The sequence below is a fragment of the Lissotriton vulgaris genome, chromosome 3_2 (genome assembly GCF_964263255.1).
Source record: "Lissotriton vulgaris chromosome 3_2, aLisVul1.2, whole genome shotgun sequence".
Taxonomy (NCBI): Eukaryota; Metazoa; Chordata; class Amphibia; order Caudata; family Salamandridae; genus Lissotriton; species Lissotriton vulgaris.
In genome coordinates this window covers 187,057,691-187,074,823 of record NC_141690.1, presented here as the reverse complement: position 1 = coordinate 187,074,823, position 17,133 = coordinate 187,057,691, and positions in this window count along the sequence as shown.

The window sequence follows — 17,133 nt, the reverse complement described above, 5'->3', positions numbered from 1 at the left end:
ATCCTATTGTGGATTGAACCACCAGGTGGTGGCTCAGCAGGTAAGTTTTGCTTTCCTTTTGTAATATGCATTAGAACATTGGAATGTTGGTAGCTCCATTGAAAACAATGGAGTGGTCCGGGCTTATAATGGCTGGTATAAGCCGGGAGCTCCAACATTCCAATGTTTCTTTGTTCACAGCTCTGGCTGTGAACAAAGGCTTCAGGGAGCCTGAGGGGATATTGTCACTGGAGGATTTGTTTTATTTGTTAGAACATTCTGCCCTCTAGTGGCAGAATGTTCTAATAGCCTTATAGCCCTTCGTGACTAGGCTATACCAGCTATGAAAGTCCCTCGACGCTGCAGCGGGCCTTTAATAGCCGGTATTGCCCGCTATGGGGGGCCATAAGGCTATAGTGAAGTTCTTGAAAGCCAGGCTCATACATCATGTGCATCCCCCCTTATACGAGCCTCTGCTATAATGAGCCTGGAGTATGGGCAGCAGCACAATGTTTATCGTGGAGCGGAAACCAATACTTATTTGCCAAGTTCGCCTGCTAGATTGGCTCCATGACTCCCTTAATTACCAGCAGTGGCTGTCTTTTCTCCTTCTTGCTACCTCGGCCTTAATAGAATTGAAAATTATTGACTCGAGAGCTAGAACTTTTTGTATCCTCTGTGTATCCTACCACATTTGGAAACAAGCATGACTGAAGAAACCTGCAAATCCACCAATGTCCAACGACAAACCCTACAAACAACTCCTTCTTTAAGGGATTGTACGGAATTCTTGGATTCTTAAATGTGCTCACTGATATTTTCTTGGTTAGATATATGCTTATGCTCCTGTCTTCTATGCTCTAAAATGTTTAATAACAAATCATGAACAAAAATAATATTGAAGTATATTTGACACCTCAAATGACCTTTCCCCTTAGTACTAAATCTGTATTTGTCGACCCAAGGGAGGTAGCTGTCCATTCAATCAGGGAATTAAATAGCTTATTAGGGAACAATAAGACTGTGTGTAACTCTGTTAATTTGTTCAATTCTCATAACCATGTGGAACAACCTGTAATCAAACAGTTGTCATGGAACGTGGCTGGATTAGGAGAAACTCAATGATCCTGCCTCTGGTGAATTTTTCGACAGGCATCACATCTGTGTTCTACGGGAAACTTGGCTATTATCGCCGCCTCATAGGCCTGGATATGTAACTTTCGGGGGTGGCTGGAACGCTTCGAAAGTCGTGGTGTGAGTAAAGTGCCCCACCACTTCCCCCAAAAAATCAAAATAAACCCCCCCCTCTCTTCAAAACCCCAAAGTATACCACCCCTCCCTCCAAATGCCCAAAATAAAATACCTCCTCCGTCCAAAAGCGCAAATAAAAAACATAACACTAACTACGAAATAAAACACAACTACTACACTTACATGCGTTCCACTTATCAAATAAAATAAAATACAACTGTACTTACCCACAGGCTGCGCAACCTCCTCTGTGTTCTTCTCCTTCTCCGTTGCATAAAGAGCTCACCTAATCAATTGAGAGGCGGGATGCTCCTTCTGGCCCTGGAGGCATGTGCTTGGTCTTCACCAGCTGTCTTAGGACAGCTGGCTGGAGAGGTTCCAAGTACGCATGTCCCTTTGGCCGGTGCAAAACAACCGGCCAAAGTGAAATGCACACTTTGGAGCGTCCAGTCGTCCCTTCTTCAGTCCTCCTCTGCTGCCAATCAGCAGCAGAAGACACACCCAGCATGTCTAAGGACCGGCACTGCTGCAGTGCGCACTGTGAAAAATAAAGTGGCACTGAAATGTTTTAATTGCCATTTTATTTTTTTGCTGCATGGCTTGTAGCAGGTGAGGAGATGCTCCTCCGCCCTGGAGAAGAAACCGCTTCTGGTAACTTTTAGTATTGAAGCCAGACCTCACACAGCGGGCCGTCCTTAGGAAAGCCTATTGATTTGGTTAAGGCCAGAATAGATTGCAAAGTAAAATGCTTGATTTAAACTCCCCAGATACTTTGGGATTTTTATTTCCTTCCCCTTCGGATCTGCTTATCAGATTATTGAATGTGTACAGCAGAAGCTTTACACAGAATGAAGAATTACCTATTTTTCATCATCTTGATAATTGTCTGAAAATAATTTAGGCTATTGTTCAATAATTGTTGTTGATGATTTTAATAGATATTTTGAGCCCCTAAATATAATGAAAACAATTACTAACATAGAGGATGAAGAATAGGGTATGTCCACTATATCTGTACTAAACAATAAAAAAAATCCCTCTGCCTCTGTTCTTCAAATGGCGACCTTTACATTCACATATGGGTTGCGAGCATGTAATGGTCAAACTCCCACTGGTAAGAAAGCAGCATATACTTTTAGAAGTGGCAAATTTACTACCAAAATAGATTATATATTATTGGATTTACGATTATGGTGTTATATTTAGGACATGCAGATTATTGAAAGAGAGGAAAGTGACCACAATGCCCTATCTCTGACATTTAAAGGACTTGTTTTGTAATTTGTGTTGTAATTTTTAGGGCCATATTATCACTAACAGATTGTTGGCATGGAGCTCTTATTTACCGACCCCCGGATCAAAATCCAATTTCACCGACTTTCTGGTCGAACAAATTGCTCTGCATGCCCTAGCAACCAGTAAGTTTCTCCTTTTGGGAGATTTTCTCTTCCATGGAAAAAACACCTCCAACCCAGAGGTTAGCAAACTTCTCTCTGCTCTGAAAGCCATTGGTCTCACTCAAAAAATTGAAGGTCCGACTCATCAAGCCAGACATCTGTTAGACTTAGTGTTCACCAATGATGACCAACTAAGCTGTAGCCCCCCTGTCCCTCTTACATGGACTATCATTCTTTGATCTCCTTTTCAATATACCAGCCATTTGTAAAGAAGGCAGAAAAACCTACCATGAATAAACTGACACTGCGTAGACCATGGCGTAATCTTACTACGGAAGCATTTGATGAGGTCTTCACTCAAGAACCAATTACCAGTCAGGGGGAAGTCACTAATAAGTTAGAGGCTCTCAAGGCTGCGCTGGAGTCCGCCTTTGACAATATAATTCCAAAAAAACTGTGCCAAGCCCATCGGTGACCTCCAAACCCCTGTTATACAGAAAACTTAAAGACAGAGAAAGCCAAATCCTGATGTCTAGAAAGAGCTTGGCGGGACAGTTAGACCCCCCAAAACAGATTGTTATATACGCAGGCCTTGGCTAGTTACCATCTGAATCTAAAAGCAGCAAAACGAAGTTTTATTATTAAACAAATCGAAGAGACTAGCAATTCCTCAAAGACTCCGTTTAATATAGTCAAAGATTTTACTTCACCCAAAGCCTGTAGTCAGTCTCCTAACGAATCTCAGGATTTATGTAATTCCATAACCACCTATTTTGAGGATAAGATATCCAACATATGCGATAATTTTCCTCAGATAGCTCTCTCAGTTTCTGAAACTTTAGCCGAACTGGAGGAAAAGCAGAAGATTCCAAATTGCTCTCTGGAGAGCTTTAAGTTAGTTACCACTGAGGAGGTCCAAAAAGGCTTAGCCTTGGGAAAATCAGGGTCTCCCAATGATTTATGCCCCCCAAAAATCATGGCTCTCCTAGCCAATAGTTGTGCCTCAGCAATCTGTGATATCTTCAATTGCTCCATAGCTACAGGTATTATTCCATCACCCTGGAAAGAAGCAGTGGTCCGCCCTATTCTTAAGAAACCTAAAGCTGACCCCGCAATCCTTAGCCATTATCGGCCCATTTCCCTTTTGCCCTTTTTGGGGAAATTGCTGGTAAATATTATAAACCAACAACTTAGGTCTTATTTAGAACAGAATGAAATCCTGGATCCTTCTCAGTTGGGCTTTTGCCGTGGCTTTAGTACCGAAACTGCCGTTTTGGCAGTTACCGACTCATTAAGACAGACAGACTATAGACGCGGGCGGTTCCGCGATACTGATACTTTTAGATCTCTCCGCAGCTTTTGATACCATCGCTCATACTAAGCTAGAGGAGAGACTATCTGATTGCGGTATCAAAGGAACTGCATTAAAATGGCTCCAACATATTCTGTCAGAGAGAACGCAAATGGTTACTCTAGGCCCCTATTCCTCTGCTAAAATGTCCTTAGAGAAGGGGTACCACAGGGCTCCTGTCTGAGCCCGACTCTTTTTAATATATACATGGCCCCATTGGCCCAGATTGTGGAACAGCTGGGTTTTTAAATCATCTCCTATGCAGATGATACTCAGCTTATGTTAACTATCGGGAATTGTTATGTAAAGGTATATACCCAGGCAGACTTACAACAGAAGAAACTGGCTACTAAGAAAACATTTTATATATAACCATCAATCAAGAAATTAGTGCAATGGACTGTAATGATATCAAAAATAATTTTTAATTCCGATATTAAAAAATGAATAAATACATATAGATCAGTATGCAAGATATACACAATAAAAGCTATTGATTCTTAGTGTGACCTTTCTTTAACACATCATAAGAAATCATAACAATTAACAATAAAACATTCTCCCTGATAATGAAGAATTGGGCTGTGTATGTCAACGCGTTTCGACAAAGTCTTTTGTCTTCATCAGGACAAATGAATATTCAGCCACTTTTTCTAAATGAAATAAAACAGTGTTTTAGATGACATCAAAGGAACAGTGCATTGCTTCTTTGTTAATTATAAATATATCAACCGATTCTAAGATAAAATATCATTTGTTTGATAAAAATATTCTTAGCCAGACTTGTATTTTTCTACGAACTGTTAAAAAAAGAGGAGTTGGAAAACATATATGTCACATAATACTTATAGTCTCTGATGTTTCTCAATAGTTAACATAACAAGATGAACATTCCTAAACACGCATAAAGTGCTAATTGGGAATTGGCGTAACATTTTAATGCTTGACATCAAAAAGAGGGGGTTTTATGTCGTTAATAGTCTTTTTCGGTATTCAAAAAATTATTTTAAATCTAGTCCCTATTTAATTTTCTGAAGATTGCTGAGTTCTTTATACTAACAGACCTACGTTTAAGAAGGAGATTTTTCTAAAGAAACGTTCTTTACATTTTAAAGAACCGATTTTTTAAAATTCTTTTGAGAAGAGCAGGGATTGGTTAATTTGAAAAAAACTTAATTTTACCAAATTTCTTGTCACTTGTCCATTCTGAGTTCAGGAAGTCGGAGGAGGAAACATTTTACTTAAACAGTTTACAAAAGATCTTCTTTAGTTTATCAATCTTCGTTTCCTATATATTAATACTTTTCTTAAACATGATCTTACCTAAAAACAAATTTTCATATAAACCATTCAGACAAACGGATGAAGGGAGTGAGGCACATTTCCTTTAATATTCGGAGTAGGCATGTGATATCTGTTGTGAAAGGAGAGATAGCGATTTCTTATTTTATAGGAAAATTCAAAAAGGTTTCTATTTTCTGATCTCTGTTGTTCTCAATTTCAAAGACCCATATTTTTACCTGTTTAAACAGTATTCACTGCTCCCATCTCGCTTCTACCTTCATCTAATTCTCACCGGTTTAAAAAAGGAAACTTCAAGCGTTTTCCATCATTTCGCCACTACAATGCGTTCTCGCTACTATAGTTGATCACCTGTTTGATCAAAGAAAGTATGGGTTTATATTGATTGACATTTAAGACTCTCGTCTTTTCGAAATTATTTAGAATTGCCTCTCTTTTTCGTTATTTACCTTTACTGGGCGATGATTTCCCAAAAAAAAGGAACAAAACAGATATATATGTTGGTTAGTTGCACCAGTGTGAAATACGAACGGATTTATGCCGGGACCTGCCTCTGGTGTAGGTATGGTTTGTAGCCTGTCCTAAAACACAGAAAGGGACGATATTATCAGTAACAGTTTGGTTTTCGGGCATCTAGCAGTTCTCTGGACTCAAGCCTGCATGTTTTTAAATTTCTTTACCTCCGTTTCGTTTGCTGGAGAAAAGCGGATGGCTACAGAACTTTTCGCGCTTTTTTCTTTCTCCACTCGATGATTCAGATGTTTGTGTTCAACGGGATTGACGTCCGTTAAAGGTACAACACCCGCTAGGTATAAGAAGAACAGGGAAAAAAAACCTACGTTCAGAATTGGGCGTTTAATTAGATGCAACCTAGCAACACGGAGTTCCGTTTAGATATTGCGGAGTTTATGCGGAGTTTGTCGGACTCTTACCGTTTTTTTCGCTCAGTGGCTCGAGATACGTCTGCTTCCGTCAGCGGTTTGTGTAGAAAAGGAGGATTATACAAAGTCCTTTTTCTACTCCTATTTATACCCAGATTAGACTCCGCCTCTATTTAAAGCGGTATCTTGATTATGTAGCCGTAGGTTAAACATTCGTATCTTTACTTTGATTTGTATATGAAATATCCTAAATAGTAGCAATTTATCATTATGTTATTATTGCTAGAGCCTTATTAATGTCTACTGTTTCGGAATAAATTCGATGTTACTGCTATATTATTGCGTTTTCCCAAGGTAAATCTTGGTTTAAGCCAAGGTTAAATGTTCCAAGGGTGAAATCCAGAAAACCTCTCTTTTTTTACGTATTTCATCACCTCCTTGGTTTTTCTGTAAATGGATTTTCTCCAGGATGCGCCACTTTAACTCTTCTGGTGTGTGCTTGTATTCAATAAAATGGTTCACAAGTGGGGCCGATAGCTTCTGTGTTTTAATGGCTGACCTGTGCTCAGTCAGCCTAGTTTTTATCATACGGGACGTCTCCCCTACGTATCCTAAGTTACAGGGACATGTAATCAAATAGATTACATTCTTTGTATTGCAAGTCCATAACTCTTTGGCTTGTATCATTGTGTTATTGAATTGCATATTTTCACCGGTTATAATGGTGTCACAAGACTGGCAAGATCCACAGCGTGAGGTGCCTTTAATCGCATTTGTTCCATCAATGGATTTTTGAATAAAAGGAATATTTCTTGTGTTACCTTTATAGCGGGAGTGAACTATTTGGTCCTTTAAATTTTTATTTCGCCTATGGGCAAACATTGGTTTCGGTAATTTTTGTTGATTGTCAAGTACATTTAACAGATGCCAGTTCTGTCTGATGAGAACTTACGTTTTACGGCACATACCAACAAATCCAAGGTTGAATTTTTAGATATCAACATAAAGAACAAAGATGGTGCCCTCGAAGTGGATTTATATACAAAGCCCACTGCTCGGAATACTCTTTTACATTTTAAAAGTTATCACCCGCGATGTCAAAAAGACAGTATCCCCTTCTCTCAATTTTTGAGAGTAAGGCGTAATTACACAAACATAAAAGATTTTGACATCCAAACTGAGATAATGAAGCAAAAATTTATCCAAAGAGGATACCCACATCGTCTTGTTCGAGTGGCGTACAAGAGAGCTCGCTTCTACGACCGGGATACCCTTTTAAATTCTCAAAAACAAAAATCTGACCCCAAATTGGTATGTATAACCAAACATTCAACAATGGACTCTACAGTCAGACAAATAATTAACTCGAACTGGCATCTGTTAAATGTACTTGACAATCAACAAAAATTACCGAAACCAATGTTTGCCCATAGGCGAAATAAAAATTTAAAGGACCAAATAGTTCACTCCCGCTATAAAGGTAACACAAGAAATATTCCTTTTATTCAAAAATCCATTGATGGAACAAATGCGATTTAAGGCACCTCACGCTGTGAATCTTGCCAGTCTTGCGGCACCATTACAACCGGTGAAAATATGCAATTCAATAACACAATGATTCAAGCCAAAGAGTTATGGACTTGCAATACAAAGAATGTAATCTATTTGATTACATGTCCCTGTAACTTAGGATATGTAGGGGAGACGTCCCGTATGATAAAAACTAGGCTGACTGAGCACAGGTCAGCCATTAAAACACAGAAGCTATCGGCCCCACTTGTGAACCATTTTATTGAATACAAGCACACACCAGAAGAGTTAAAGTGGCGCATCCTGGAGAAAATCCATTTACAGAAAAACCAAGGAGGTGATGAAATACGCAAAAAAAGAGAGGTTTTCTGGATTTTCACCCTTGGAACATTTAACCTTGGCTTAAACCAAGATTTACCTTGGGAAAACGCAATAATATAGCAGTAACATCGAATTTATTCTGAAACAGTAGACATTAATAAGGCTCTAGCAATAATAACATAATGATAAATTGCTACTATTTAGGATATTTCGTATACAAATCAAAGTAAAGATACAAATGTTTAACCTACGGCTACATAATCAAGATACCGCTTTAAATAGAGGCGGAGTCTAATCTGGGTATAAATAGGAGTAGAAAAAGGACTTTGTATAATCCTCCTTTTCTACACAAACCGCTGACGGAAGCAGACGTATCTCGAGCCACTGAGCGAAAAAACCGGTAAGAGTCCGACAAACTCCGCAAAAACTCCGCAATATCTAAACGGAACTCCGTGTAGCTAGGTTGCATCTAATTAAACGCCCAATTCTGAACGTAGGTTTTTTTTCCCTGTTCTTCTTATACCTAGCGGGTGTTGTACCTTTAACGGACGTCAATCCCGTTGAACACAAACATCTGAATCATCGAGTGGAGAAAGAAAAAAGCGCGAAAAGTTCTGTAGCCATCCGCTTTTCTCCAGCAAACGAAACGGAGGTAAAGAAATTAAAAAACATGCAGGCTTGAGTCCAGAGAACTGCTAGATGCCCGAAAACCAAACTGTTACTGATAATATCGTCCCTTTCTGTGTTTTAGGACAGGCTACAAACCATACCTACACCAGAGGCAGGTCCCGGCATAAATCCGTTCGTATTTCACACTGGTGCAACTAACCAACATATATATCTGTTTTGTTCCTTTTTTTGGGAAATCATCGCCCAGTAAAGGTAAATAACGAAAAAGAGAGGCAATTCTAAATAATTTCGAAAAGACGAGAGTCTTAAATGTCAATCAATATAAACCCATACTTTCTTTGATCAAACAGGTGATCAACTATAGTAGCGAGAAGGCATTGTAGTGGCGAAATGATGGAAAACGCTTGAAGTTTCCTTTTTTAAACCGGTGAGAATTAGATAAAGGTAGAAGCGAGATGGGAGCAGTGAATACTGTTTAAACAGGTAAAAATATGGGTCTTTGAATTTGAGAACAACAGAGATCAGAAAATAGAAACCTTTTTGAATTTTCCTATAAAATAAGAAATCGCTATCTCTCCTTTCACAACAGATATCACATGCCTACTCCGAATATTAAAGGAAAGGTGCCTCACTCCCTTCATCAGTTTGTCTGAATGGTTTATATGAAAATTTGTTTTTAGGTAAGATCATGTTTAAGAAAAGTATTAATATATAAGAAACGAAGATTGATAAACTAAAGAAGATCTTTTGTAAACTGTTTAAGTAAAATGTTTCCTCCTCCGACTTCCTGAACTCAGAATGGACAAGTGACAAGAAATTTGGTAAAATGAAGTTTTTTTCAAATTAACCAATCCCTGCTCTTCTCAAAAGAATTTTAAAAAAATCGGTTCTTTAAAATGTAAAGAACGTTTCTTTAGAAAAATCTCCTTCTTAAACGTAGGTCTGTTAGTATAAAGAACTCAGCAATCTTCAGAAAATTAAATAGGGACTAGATTTAAAATAATTTTTTGAATACCGAAAAGACTATTAACGACATAAAACCCCCTCTTTTTGATGTCAAGCATTAAAATGTTACGCCAATTCCCAGTTAGCACTTTATGCGTGTTTAGGAATGTTCATCTTGTTATGTTAACTATTGAGAAACATCAGAGACTATAAGTATTATGTGACATATATGTTTTCCAACTCCTCTTTTTTTTACAGTTCGTAGAAAAATACAAGTCTGGCTAAGAATATTTTTATCAAACAAATGATATTTTATCTTAGAATCGGTTGATATATTTATAATTAACAAAGAAGCAATGCACTGTTCCTTTGTTGTCATCTAAAACACTGTTTTATTTCATTTAGAAAAAGTGGCTGAATATTCATTTGTCCTGATGAAGACAAAAGACTTTGTCGAAACTCGTTGAAATACACAGCCCAATTCTTCATTATCAGGGAGAATGTTTTATTGTTAATTGTTATGATTTCTTATGATGTGTTAAAGAAAGGTCACACTAAGAATCAATAGCTTTTATTGTGTATATCTTGCATACTGATCTATATGTATTTATTCATTTTTTAATATCGGAATTAAAAATTATTTTTGATATCATTACAGTCCATTGCACTAATTTCTTGATTGATGGTTATATATAAAATGTTTTCTTAGTAGCCAGTTTCTTGTGTTGTAAGTCTGCCTGGGTATATACCTTTACATAAAAATTGTTTTCCCTGACCCAGGAGTCATATCCTAACCAGGGGGTCCTTGATACCTACACAGAACTATCGGGAATTGTCCAGAGTTGGGAACTATCTCTAATTGAATCCGGGGAAGACGGAGATCATGTTAATGGGGAAAGCCCCAGACATCTGGTCTGACGACTGGTATCCAGACCAATTAGGCCCCACTCCCTCCCCCAAATTATCCGTAAAGAACCTAGGAATAAAAATCGATCGCTCCTTGTCCATGAAAGACAATATTGCAACCACGACCAGCACGTTTTTATGGTCTTCGACTACTTTGGAAAATACTTCCGTTCATACCAACTTCCCATCGTTGGACTTTCGTTCATGCAATGGTAACTAGTCGCTTAGACTATGGCAATGCCCTGTTGGCAGAAGTGGATGAGATTCTCCTGGCCAAATTACAGATTGTCCAGAACACTGCTGCAAGGAGGATTTTAAATCGCCCGGCAGGCTCTTTGTCTACTCCATTGCTTAGAGAACTGCACTGGCTCAATGGAAAAAAAGATCCTTTTTTAAAATTGGTTGCTTAACCCACAACGCGCTTAACGACAAAGGCCCCCTCTACTTACAACGTAAACTGATTAAATACTGCCCTAGTATGAGGCTTAGATCCAGTACACAGGGATTGTTACAAGTCCCTTTGATTCCTCTCACTTGGACAGGAGGTAGAGCCTTCTCCTATGTGGCTCCCAGATATTGGAACCAGCTGCCACAGGCTCTTCGAGCAATCCTGAGCTATGGCACTTTTAGGAAACATCTGAAAGCTTTCCTATTTTAAATAGTTGTCTGGTCGAGCTCCCCCCTAGCAGAAGTCCAATTTCTAGTCAGCGCTGAGATGCCCCTGGGTGATTTGAGCGCTTAATAAGCTCCTAACCTAACCTAACCCATGCAGCACCTGCTCTTAGCAGTGCTTTATCCTTTCCTCTGCATGACATACCCAGTGTTCTATCGCTTTGTTGTGCTGCGGTTGGGGATTCCACCAACGGCAATTTCTAATGTGGCTGGTGAAGGTGGGATCACGCTCCGTGTGCTCTGGCTTATGCTGAATAAACCTGTGTTTCCACGTATTCTGTGTCCGAGTCATCACCACATTTTTGGTGTCGGGGATGGGAAACAAACCCACGCGTGCAAAGCACAATGGATTAGAGTGCTTGTCTCGTTTATCCTTAAAGGTCTCTGGTGATGCTGTCTCTGGTGTGTCTGGAGAGTTTGATGGTGCTGTAGCTTCTTTGGACGATGTTGAGGAATGTGTTGCCTGCATTTTCTCTTCCGAAGATTGGAGTCATTTTATGGATCTGGATGCTACTCTCAAATGTGTTGAAAGAATGTTGGTTCAAGGAGAGCACCGAGAGAGCTCTTTAGCTCCCTCTATAAGACCGTATGTGAAAGTCTTTGACGAGTTGAGTATGAATGATAACAAAGTTCTCATGAGGAACAATAAGTTTGTGCCTCCTAGGGTTTGAAGTTTAGGAGTATTGGTCTTGCACATGATGGACACCTAGGTCAAACCTTGACTAAAAAGAAAGTGCGTGAAAATTTCTGCTGGCCCGGTATGGACGAACAGATTATATACTGGGTTGTTGGGTGCGATGTATGCAAGGAGAGTGAAAAAGGCTCAAGACTGGGGGTCATGCCATGCAGGGTCACACTGTAGACCCTGGTGTACCCTGGAGTACTGTCTGTTTAGTCTTCGTTGGGCCCATGCACGATATGTAAAAAAAATTAAGGAATGCCATTGTTTTAATTGATGTTCATTATAAGTGGCTGGTCGTCAAATTTATGTCTGATGTCACTACAAAAAGGACCATTGAGCAGTTGAATGTTATTGTCCACGAAGAGGGTCTACCCCACATCCTAGTCACTGACAATGGCACTCAGTTTATTTCGCATGAGATGAAAGATTTCCTAAGTAAGTGTGAGATTACTCACACCGCACAGCGCTTTACAATCCCCAGGCCAATGGCATGGTGGAGCGTGCCAACCGCCTGGTAAAGGGTACCATTTCCATGGCACTTCAGTGTGGTAAGGATGTCAGTGTGAGGGTCAGTGAGATGGTGTGGGCACATCGCACAACCGTCAATTGAGCTACTTGGTATACCCCGTTTGAAAGAATACGTGGAAGAAAGTCTGGTTCTGAACTTCTTCCTGCTTGGCCGGCCGCTCCCAAACCTGCCTCCAGTCAGATTGAGAAGGGTAAGTGTGACCATAGAGGTGTCAGTGCTGGAGACAGGAACAAGGTGAAACATGGCACACTTTGCAAAAGCTTGTCAAAGTTCTAGGGTCCTTTTAGGCTCAGGCGGGTCTTTGATAAATATGTGTTTCTTGACAATGGCAACAAGTGGATCAAGCGCAAGGTTGCTTTGTATCGTACAGGTGAGGGCGTGGGTCCGGATGTCAGCGATCCTAGCTCAGTTAATTCTGGCCAGCATTTAAATGGTTTCATGTTGATGAGTGATGCGGAATTGTCCTGCAGTTGGTTCCAGGCCAGAAGGGAGAAGGGTTCTGGGGATGCCTCCAGTTCTCTTTCCTCTGATCTGCCTTCAGATGTTGGTGTCAGAATTTTCTGTCCTCCCAGGTTCCGCAGACCTCCTCGTTATTTGGAGGATTTTGCCCAAACTTGAAATGTGTTTTTTTTTCTGTTCTGCTGCTTTTCTTCCCCATTTTGCCTCTTCTTGCACCTCACCATCTTCTGTTTTCTTTCCTGAGTTGTTTGTTCTGGGTAGAAGGGAGGAGGGGTGTTGTATTGCAGCACTTGCTCTTAGCAGTGCTTTGTTCTTTCAGCTGCATGACATACTCAGTGTTCTATCGCTTTGTTGTGCTACGGTTGCGGATTCCACCAATGGCAGTTTGTAATGTGACTGGCGAAGGTGGGATCCCGCTCCGTGTGGTCTGGCTTATGCTGAATAAACCTGTTTTTCCACGTATCCTGTGTCCGAGTCATCACCGCAATTTCCAATATCCTTTCTGACCTCAATTAACCCCTTCCATGCTCATGACGAGCTCAGCTCGTCATGAGGCACAGTTGAGCTGTGCTGATGACGAGCTGAGCTCGTCATGACACCAGCAAAATGGCAATTTCCAGCACAGGGGAAAAATAACCACAGCAGCGATGTGGCTAGAAATGCATTTGAAATACCAATCTTTCATACTAATATTAAGAGGAACGTTGACTGGCCTTATATGATGCTGCGCCCTGACATACTTGCTTATAATTGTATTATTGTAGCTGATAGTTTAGATCCATATGTACATGTGGCAGATAATAACGTCCTGATTACTCAAATGCATTCTAAACTATTTGAGACTGTCAGAAGGGACCGAGTGAACGTGCGGCAAACCCGGGACCCCCATTACCTTACACCGAGGGAATCACCTGGGAGAGAGAGTCACCATCCAAAGACCCGGGTAACTCTTGGTCCGGGTCTCTATTACAGGAAGTCAGAGGCGGGACCAAGGAAGGCAGCCAATCCAGAGACGACCCGGAAGAGGAAAAGGCAGAGCAGGACGTCGAGAGTGTCGTCGTGAGGGCCGGAAGAGAAGAAGGAGGGGCAGCGCGAGGACCCGAGGAAACCGGAGCGGAGGAAGCACCAGAGCGCGATGCAGAACCAGAGGACTTCGCAGACGACAGCGAAGAAGCCGAGGAGTGGTCCGAGGAGTGGTGGATACCATCGTCCCCCCAGGAGGGCGCAACTGCTGCCGTAACTCAGGAGAGTTACGGCCCGGACGGTGAGTGGCCTTGCACACGGGGTAGACCCGGTTACTTTGGGGAGGTGGGAGGATCGAGTGGGAGGCGGGAGGAAAGAGTGGGAGCGGGGAGGACGGACGGGGATTGAGGTACTGACGTAAGCGCCGCACAATGTTAAATCCCCTCTGAAAGCACGACCCTTGTTGCCTGCCAATAGTCACAACTCTCCCCTCCTGAATATCCTCCAACGTTATATGAATACCAGATAGCACAACTAAGCACCTGAGTACAACCTTTGAAAACATTAATAGGAAACTTGAGCACTACCCCTGACTGTATCCAAGCACTACTGTCAGGTGATCTTATATTCCCTCCTCACTCACCCTATCGATTTACAATCCTCTACTACACCGGGTGTGGTGGTGGGTGTTCCCTTTATAAAGAGTAGAACCTATCCATGAGACCAACACACTTACCGTCCTCTTTCTTCTCTTTTCTTCCGAGCATCCTGGGGGTTGAAGGACGCACCAGAATCACATCGGCTCCGAAGAAGACACCGAGAACTTTGGAATACCACCTGTAATATTCTCTGGATAGTGCTGTTCTACAATAAATCCCACAATTGACAAACTACTAAAGCCTCCTAGTTTCTATTTCCGCCCATCCCTCCCACAGAGACATTGAAAGGAACTTGTTATGAGGAGGTTAATCTGCAACCGCTAAGACACAAAGAAACATTATGGTTTGATGTGAAATGTAGTGAAGCAAGATCTAAGCTGCTAACATTTGTCAAACATGGAAACAGGCTAGCTATCCAGGAAAGTAGAAATTTGTCAGCAGAAGAAAATGGGAGGAAAATAGCTGCCATGGCCTATTTATTAAGTACCCTATAGAGTCGAGAAAGCAGGTCATTGTGGCATTTCTTTGCATTTGGTAGCTCCATAATAACTATTTTTCATCCAGCTGCACATATGGCATCAGTACTTCTCTGAATTGTACAAACCCTACACAGCCAAAGCTCAATATCCAGTAGTCCTTAGCACTGACGATATCAACTCAATTATCGAACCAGCGTTACCTTTTAGTTTTACTCTTGCCGATACATTGAAAGCGATTAAGTCATTAAAAGCAAACAAGGCCCCTGGCTTGGATAACGTAACAGGAGACCTATATAAAACAGAGCCATCTATGTGGGGCCGTTATGTGAGCATACTACTTTTCTTTTCCTTTTCCAAAAACCTTTATTGAGAAAAATCAAGGTAGACACAGTACATCGTGCAACAGCGCAGTGCAATATACAAAACAGAAAGCAGGTCAAGTGCTCCATTATACATAGGTGTCAACTGTCAGCACAGTAAATAACATGAAGAGAATGTCATAGCTCCAGCACATCAAGATCCCTCCTTCATGGGAAAACACAGATTGAGCGTTGTTGCGGATGAAGGGCTAAGGAGAAGGGGGCGGAAGCGCCAACTGCAGGGGGGAGAGACAGTCACTGACCCGCACCGGCGGCCGCCACGGACCCAAGGCTGGCGGGGAACGCGGGAAAGGCAGCGCCACTAGGGTGAGAACGGGAAAGGAGGTAGGTAACCAAAATGCCCCAGATGTCAACCGGTCGGGACCTAGCAGGCATTAAATCCCAGAACTGCGACAGGAGAGTCTGGCACCGAGAGGCGTCCTCCAGCCAACTCTCAACCTTGGGAGCCGGCCTGCGACCCCAGCACATGGCCACCCTTCTGAGGTAAATCGAATTTTATATGACCAGGTATGTCCCCTATCGTGTACCCCAACGTCCCATGTACATGCATGACCTCCGTGCATTTTCCCTCCATGGCCGAAAATGAAGACGCAAATGCATTTGCGTCCAACGTTAACATGTTATCTACCAAGTTCTCCAAGAAAGCAACATTAATCTGGTTTCTAAACCTATGTTGCCAACGTCTTTACATGGTGCACTTTTAACGCGAAGCCATGTTTTTCCTGGCTCTGCCGAGATAGGCCCTGAATTGAGGCTCCGAAGTCTCTTCTGTTTCTGAAAGCTGCCGTTCTGGTATGCATCCCTGACCTCTGCCTTACTTCCTGCCCAGCGAAGCGGTGCCCGGCTCGGCCTGGCCTGCCTGCCTGCCAAGACCGTATTTTGCCTACAAGTTATCTGCTCAGCCTCCTTGAAAACACATTCCAGTCTAGTGAAATAGGTAAACATATTCCCGGCTGCAGAGTAAAGGGCCCTGCCTTCCTGTCTCCATGCAAGTAATTTACAGCACCCGTTACCATGGTAGGCCCATGGCCCCCGCGCATTGTACCAAGACACGTATGCACTCCCTAGCATTCAGTAATGTATGGCCCATGCCCGAGAGACCTTTCACTCCAGACACTACATCCTCCAAACATAAGATATCAGATAGGTTATAGGTATAGGTCGTCCTGACATCCCAGACATCGAGACTCTTCTACTAGAACTAAAGTCAAAGCCCCCAGCTCTCCCCAGTTACACGTCATGCCAGCTGCGCGCGCATCCAGGTCATAAGTTTCTGCTGACCCTGCAGAATCCTCCTACACATCCACCCACTTATGACGTTTCTTGTGACGTTTCTCTGACAAGTCAAGTGCACGCCCACGTGTACGCCCTTCTTACACACCTCCTGCTACGCACATGTGTTCTTATCTTTTACTTTTCGCCTATCTCTCTGACTACTTGGGTCTATCTTATACATGTCAGAAACCTGTCTAACCGCTTCACCCGAGGGGGACTTAAACAATTAAACGCTGTCTGACTTAATAGACCTCAGTTTGGAACGGTACTCCTGTTGGGGAGTTTTCTCTAACAGGGGTAGTTTAGAGTCAACGTCTAAAAGGGGGCAGTCCTTAATCGAAGTCTCTGGACTGCACTTTTTTAATATGGCTGGAGTGTAGCCATCCCTTGCGACCTTCTAGCTTTACGGCGGTCCTCGTTGTCATCAACACCAGTTTTGGCTGCTTCCATCTGGGTTCCAGCGGACTTGATCTGTCGAAATTTCGTACATAGACGTACTCTCCTGGAACGACTTGATGCGGTTTTACTTGGGTGTTGTCCGG